Consider the following 7854-nt stretch of genomic DNA (forward strand, 5'->3'; position numbering starts at 1 on the left):
TGTTTCAATCTTCAGAAAGTAAGCTTACCTCATTGAATTCAGCTCCTAGCGTTGTACTAGAAGGGAATTGGGCTTCTCACTTTGGAAGATTTGGTTGGACTTCAATCCCATAACATTAGCCAACTTGTGCGCGCTTCCGGCTAATGCTTTTGTCAAGTGATTTTGTCGAACTTTGTTGTGACCCAAATAAATCCACATACATCACTTCATTCGTGATCAACCCACGAAACACAATTTGTCTAAGGCATAGTTGTCTAGACTTTCACTTATATACATGCCTTAGTCATATCACATCCCATAACCAGGGATCACCATAAACTTTAATCTTATTCATTATGACTTCAATCAATTTCTATTCTTTTGCAATCCTTTAAACCGAGGATTTACCAAATTCTTATTTACCATAAGAACTTGGGAGTATTCAATTCAATTGATTGATCCGTCATTTCACATGTTCACTTTCACAACTCACCAATGTAAACCTATAATTTGTACACCCTTGATAATTGATCCTTATTATCATTATGCACAAAATTATTACCATTACATTAAATAGTGAGATTATTGTTATAAACATACCTTAGTCAATCCACTTCTAGAACCAAAAAGTAATGACAATTAGTTTATAATGTCAATATTCTCAATATCAATCCTTTGATCCAAGATACCTCATCTTTATCAAGTGTTAAATCCAATAACTTGTAGATGTATAATCCTCTTGACCAATAGTAAACTCAATACAATTTCAATATGCCTTAAGGATTCACATTGTGAACTAAACCATAGTTCATGGTTAGCTTTTACAAGTACTAAAGTACTTAAGTCACATCACAATAAAATTATCCTAGACATTGCTTGGTCATTCCAACACCATGCTATATTGGTCACTTAATGTCGTCACATACATCATACCACCAATTCCTAAAGCATACTGGTATTTGATAACAATTAAGCAACATCTAATCCTCATTTCATATTAAACATATTTGTTCCATTAACTTGTACCATGTTATACAACACAACCGTCACAAAAGAAGTACTTGCAGTAATGAAAGAGTTAGAGAACTCATGATAGATTAATGCTCATGATTTATGTCACATTAACTTTGATCGATATGTAAGATCAAACGTATCCCAATCTCAAAGGACCGAGTGTTAAAATGATTATGCATTAAGGCCTCTTCAAGATCCATTTTAACATATCCTTTTAGTGGTTATTTTCTTATCGTCCGATATCCGTTCCATTTGCAAAATAATACTCATAAATCAAAAGGTCCGGTCATTGGTTAAGACATTATCTTTGCCAACACCACCAACCACCGCATAGACCGCTGCAGTTAAACTGTTAACTTTGAGTTCCCCATTATTGCAAATATGTGGAAGAATTAAGATGGAAACGATGGATACTTCGGTGATATATATATATATATATATATATATATATATATATATATATATATATGTCCGGTTGTATATGTTACTAAAAAGGAAACAATTACCCTTCTTAGTTACACATCAATCACGGTTTCCATTTGTGAAATTAAACACATGGGAAGTATCAAACTAGAGAATACGTAACATGCTTTCAAAAACATGAAAGTCAAATATGGTTTCAAACCAGCGTCGTATCATGGTTACAAAAGTCAGACGTTGAATTATCTAAACATTGCGTCAATTGAATCAAATGTTTAGAACCTAATAAGGCAAAAAGGTCAAACGTTGTGAAAACTATAACCGCCTCTGTCACAACGCATAAGACTAATTCATTGTTATATTCTTGAATAAACAATTTGTGATCCTTTGAGCATATAATTAAAGTATAACTAATGTGTGTACCAACCCCAATATATTTACCGCCATGAACAAGTCGGTTGAACGTACTTTATCATATTCCACTACGAATGTATCCATTAATTCAGTGGATCCTTGTATCCCAAATAATGATACAAGATAATGCAAATTAACCAAAATAATACCGTTTAGACGGTTACTTGCATCATATCCGTGGAATGGTTGTATTTGTTGGTGTTACTCAATACATATCCAAATTGCAAAAAATTGTTGAAAGTCGATCAGTGTTCATCACAAAGTAAACCAAGCGTACGGCCATCTATTCTTCTATTCTTTTTGTTGAATCACGTAAAATACACAAAGTAAACCAAGCGTACGGCCATCTATTCTTCTATTCTTTTTTGTCCCGTTTCACATATTCATCTTAATGATCATCACCAAATACTTTATAGATTAGTTAGAAAATAGGGTTGTAATTGACTGCCGGATTCGTTCTTGAATCGTGTAATCACTGTCTCTATAAAGTATTTCGACCCTACGATTGCCTCGGTTACACGAAATCTTTACAGGGATAAGACAAGAACGCAATCAGTGTTTTTGGCAACGAAATCACTGATCAAATTGTTAGAGAGTATGTGTGTGTTTTTTGTTTGTTAGAATGAAAGCAAAAACATATTCCTATATTTATAGGAAGCGAAAAGGTGCGAGTGAAAGTACGCAACCTTTCAACCAAAGGATGTAACCCTTCAACGAAAAGATGCAACTTTTCGTTGACACCTAATGGAAAATGGTGGAATTTTAAACCTTTTCAATACCACAATTTCCATAACAGTATCAAGTTAACTCTTACGGGCGTGTACTCCCCACTCTCCAAACCCGTTATAAGTATAACTTGAATACCTTTGCTTTCAAGTAAATCCCAATTAACTAAAATGATTGTTGATAACACTAAAATCACCAACAGATAAGGCTATCACAGCTCTCGCTGTTGCACCGAATGACAGTCTCGTTTGTAGTGGGTCCCAGGTAGGTCAATTACGTATTTCCAACTTTTTATTTATTTATTTATTATTAATTTATTTTATGGCATGATGTAGTGGAATGAGGGAGTAAGTTAATACTGTTGGAACATACCCTGCATACCGATAAGTATAAACCAAGATAGAACCAACAATTGGGGCAATTTTCTAACTTTATTACTCGCTGAAAATCTGCACTTCCACATGAATATAAAAACTCCTATTTATACTACTAACAATATTTAAAGTGTTATAAAAACTGAGAAAACAAAACCCAGGTACAAAGGTATGTCTCGTATCTTTTTTTCTTGTTTATTACAGTAATTATTTTTCCTAGTATGGCTAATTTTTGCCCGTGATTAGGATTGTACGGCCTGTATTTGGAAGCTTCCAGAGTTAACTCCCGGTGTTGTCCTTAAAGGGCACAAAAGTGGAATTTGGTCTGTAGAATTTTCACCATTTGATCAGTGTGTTATAACTGGTTCTGAGGATAAGACTGTTAAGATTTGGGCTATATCAGATGGTTCCTGTTTAAAAACATTTCAAGGACACACATCGAGTGTATTTAAAGTTCAATTTCTTACTCATGGGGCTCAATTTGTTTCTTGTGGTAAAACCAATCATCCTTATATGTTTTTACTTGGTGATCGTTAGACTTGATAATATTATTATATATATTACGTAGGTGCTGACGGTTTGTTAAAGCTATGGACTGTTGAGACAAATGAGTGTGTAGCGACTTATGATCAACACGAGGACAAGGTTAGAAGTTGAGATCTCTTTTGCATTGTTCTTCAACTAAATGTGAAAATTTTGGGTTATATATTATTTTATAAATTTGTCAAATAGATAATATAAAAGTGTGCATTTTATTTAGGTGCGGGCCCTGACAGTTTGAAAGAAAAGTGAAATGTTGGCCACTGGCGTAGGGGTGTTCATCGGTTCGGTGTATTCGGTTTTGAAAATTTTTTGGGCAAAACCGAAAACCAAATTCAAAGTTAAAACCGAACCGAACCGAAAACCGAATTCGAATTCGGATTCGGTTCGGTTTTCGGTTAAAACCGAATATTATGAAAAAAAACTTAGAACGATGGTAGTTTAAGTGTGACGTTACTGATATCTTAGTTATTTATATTCTAAAACAACGACGTACTATTAAATTATCAAGAATTTGATGATTTATTAATACTTACAGTTTAATTATGACGTTTACTGCTTTCATTCTTAAGAAGAAGAACATAATAATTTGAGTAACATAATTATAATGTGAGCTACCAAATCGTCATATGGGTAAGAACATATTTTATTGATTGGATCCCTAATTATAGTGACATTAAAACATAAATATACAAATTAAATATATAAAAATTTTGAATTTGGTTTTGAATTCGGTTTTCGGTTAAACCGAATTCAGAATTTTCAAAACCGAAAACCGAATTTGAATTCGGTTTCGGTTTAACTCGATCCGAAAACCGTTTTTCAAATTCGGTTTGGTTTTTTTCCGGTTTGGTTTCGGTTTGGTTTTCGGGTTCCACGGTTTCAAACCAAATACTGACCACCCCCCTACACTGGCGGCAGTGATGGTGTGATTAATCTGTGGCATAATTCTACTGCTACGGATGAAGAGGTAACGTATCTGACATTCTGACGTTTCATTTGGCTCCTTTTATGTTTTGAATTGTCGTTTTGTTTGACCTATAGATTTAAGGAATGTGGGAATTTTAAGCTGATATATTTTTTGTTGGTCAAAGTTCGATTCAGTCGGTTAAAGTCATAATAATTGATCGACATTTTAATATGAATTTAAATTAGAATTTTAGAGTTTCTAAACAAATGAACAATTATGTTTATGATTCTAGACAATTATGTTAAAGTTCAGGTTTTCTTTTTTATTTACACATAATTTTGTCAGTGAAACGTGATGTTGACATTGTTTCCTTTTCTTTTATTTCAGCAGTCTTCATGGGCAGGTAGTGTTCCACAAACATCAACAACACGTTCGGTTGCTCCGGTCATGCAGCCAGCTGGAGGTGTTGTTTCAGAATGTAATTGGAGGGAATATAAGTACTACTACAACATCGCAACTAGTGAAAGCCAAGTAAACTTAAATTTTATTACTGTCTGCATATTCTTGTTTTTATATTATATTTTTGGTTGATCTTAAAGTTGGACTTAAGTGTATTTGTTAATGAATACAGTGGGAGAAACCAGAGGAGTTGACTATGTTTGAATTACAACAGAAACAAAAGCAACAACAACAACATGCTGCTGCTTCAATACAACAGCCACATGGTCAATTCAACAATCAAAATCTACCGAATCAATAAACATTTGATAGTCGAAAAGTTAAATAATAATGATCCTAAAATTGTATGCCATGCTATGTGGATGCTTGTGTTAGAATATAGCAACAAAACATCAAAGAAAGTCAAATTACCTTGTTTGGTAATTTGACTTTAGGATCAGAGAAAGTTGTCTCATCATTTTCCAAGATAGAAGGGTCAAGGAAGGCAGCCAACGGTTCAAACACCTGCACAAGAAACAGCATCTTTCCACTTTGATAAAGTGGTTCCAAAAAGCTATTATGGAGCCAAACCTTTTTTAGAAATAGCTGTTAGGCAGATTGTGTATAAATGAACTCATAAGAAATGTAAAGAAGCATATAATTCAGTCAATAATTGATTAACACTCGATTTAATCTTTCAATATAATCATTCAAATTCATATTTGTATCAATTCAAACATGGTATCAGAGCTAACGGTGTAGATCTTGAGATCAATACACTCGTTTTTAGCTTCAATCATTAACCAAATTAAGCTGCCATGTCACAAACTGACGGTAGCTCAAGAAATTCAAAGCAGAAAATCAACCTGTTAAACCAAGTTACCATGTCAAAATATGACGGTAGCTCTGTTAACAACAATCCAACCCAACTACAACTCAAAAGTGATCAATTAGAAAACCATAAATTAACGAGTTACCTGGATATACTCTGTCAACCGTCACCTCCCATCACCAAAATAGAAACCATCACTGCAAAACACTCTCGACCACCAGAAGAACCGATGTGTGTATATTGTGGTATAGCAGGACACACAATAGTTCAATGTTTTGAACTTATTGATTATCCGGAATGGTGGAGCAAAAGGAAACATGGTAGAATGGCGGTAACGGCGACGGTCAGAGATAGAAAGAGAGCTGAGGTTGTGATGACGGCCGGTGGCCACCGTAAGGTTACCAGCAACGGCGACTTCAAACTCTTTCATAATCCGAAAAAAGGTATCTCGAAATCTAAATCCTTGTATCAATCGACCAAATGGGTAAGGGTTAAACCCTCAAACCCTAATTTAGTAAATCGATTGCCTTTTATTCCCAAAAATTGGTCCAATTGCTCTATTCAATCGAAAAAGAAAGGAAACCCAGATCCGTTCCCTAAATCGACTGACTTTTATTCCCAAAATCCCTTTAATTGCTTGCAAACGACCGGAGAAGAAGGAGTATATCCTTATTCTCGATCTATAGCACCCGGAGATAAAAAGAAAATAAATATAAATAAAACCAATAAAGTAAATAAAGTCTGGAAAAAGGGTGAACCTGAGGAGAAAAAAGATACTGACCACGACTTATTGGAAACCAACAAAGTCATGGGATATTTTAAGAAGGGAAATGTTGGGCTAAATAAGGGTATTGGGCCAAAAGGAAAAAATCAGGCCTAAAGTCAATTTTTTTGTGTTAAAAAGGCCAAAATCTCGAACTTAAACTGTTTTGACAAAACCCAACGAGATCAGGCCCAAAAGCTTAACGTTTTCGAGGTCCAAAATTTTAAAAATAAAAATTTAACTGATAACGTAAGTTTTATCGGAAAAGCCAATATTATTTCAAATAACATTAAAAATAGCGAATGAATTTTTGATTGTGGTGCTACTCACACCATGAGTTTTGAAAAATCCGATTTTTATGCTCAATCAAAACCCCGGGTTAGTAAAATTCAAACGGCCAATGGAGATGTCGTACAAGTTGAAGGGGGTGGAAAAATTGAAATTACTCCGACTATGAACTTATCCAATTGTTTATATATTCCAACCTTGTCACATAAACTTTTATCCGTTAGTCACGTTACGAAAGAATTGAACTGTTCCGTTTTACTACATCCCACCTTCTGTATCCTTCAAGATATTCGAACTGGGAAAATTATTGGGCGTGGCACCGAACGGGGCGTGTTGTACTATGTGAACGAAGTAACCCAACAAGGTACTGTGATGCTTGCTCACGGAACACCTACGAGGGAAGCTTGGTTATGGCATAGAAGGTTGGGTCACCCATCTGTCAGATACCTACATGCTTTATTTCCAAGTCTTTTTCCATCAAATGTTACCTTAAATTGTGAAACTTGTATTTTGGCTAAAAGCCACCGAAATACTTTTAAACCAAGTAATACGAGAAAAGATGTTCCTTTTGTGTAATGACCCGGACTTTTTCGATCAATTTATACTTATAAGATTAATATTTACATAAATTAAACCTTACCAACATGATAAGCAATTTAAATTGTTGAGATTTATGTTTTTGAAAAGAGTTTTACACAACGTTTGACCGTCCAATTTGACCGATGATATCACGAACTATATAACATACGATAATTATACGTTTATGTATATATATGTATTTATATATATTTAACATGATCTAAGGATGTTTAACATCTCATTGGGTACTAATAACAATGAGTTATAAGTATATTTTGAAACTACTAACTTAAGTTTTCAAAACGATAACTATACGTAACGTTCTTCGACATAAATACTTATAACCTATAATACTTATACATGCATCGTATAGATATGTATTTTATCACTTTTAAAGGGCTTACATACATAAAACAATATAAGTATATTTACAAAAGATAGCTATATTTGAATCCTCGTTCCGTTTTCTCAAAGATTTCTACACGTATATATAGGGTATATGTACCCGTATCATACGCAGCTTCTAGATGTATTTACTATTGGTATATACCAATAAAAATCTGCTCCTTAGCAGCCT

At 34.0% G+C, this 7854-nt stretch overlaps 1 pseudogene; it reads left to right on the forward strand.

Annotated features, from left to right (window-relative positions):
- The window catches only part of LOC139859490 (protein TORMOZ EMBRYO DEFECTIVE-like), a 10102-nt pseudogene extending 4965 nt beyond the window's left edge, over positions 1-5137 (forward strand).
- The last annotated feature ends 2717 nt before the right edge of the window (positions 5138-7854 follow it).

Source organism: Rutidosis leptorrhynchoides, chromosome 7 (genome assembly GCF_046630445.1).
Source record: "Rutidosis leptorrhynchoides isolate AG116_Rl617_1_P2 chromosome 7, CSIRO_AGI_Rlap_v1, whole genome shotgun sequence".
Classification (NCBI taxonomy): Eukaryota; Viridiplantae; Streptophyta; class Magnoliopsida; order Asterales; family Asteraceae; genus Rutidosis; species Rutidosis leptorrhynchoides.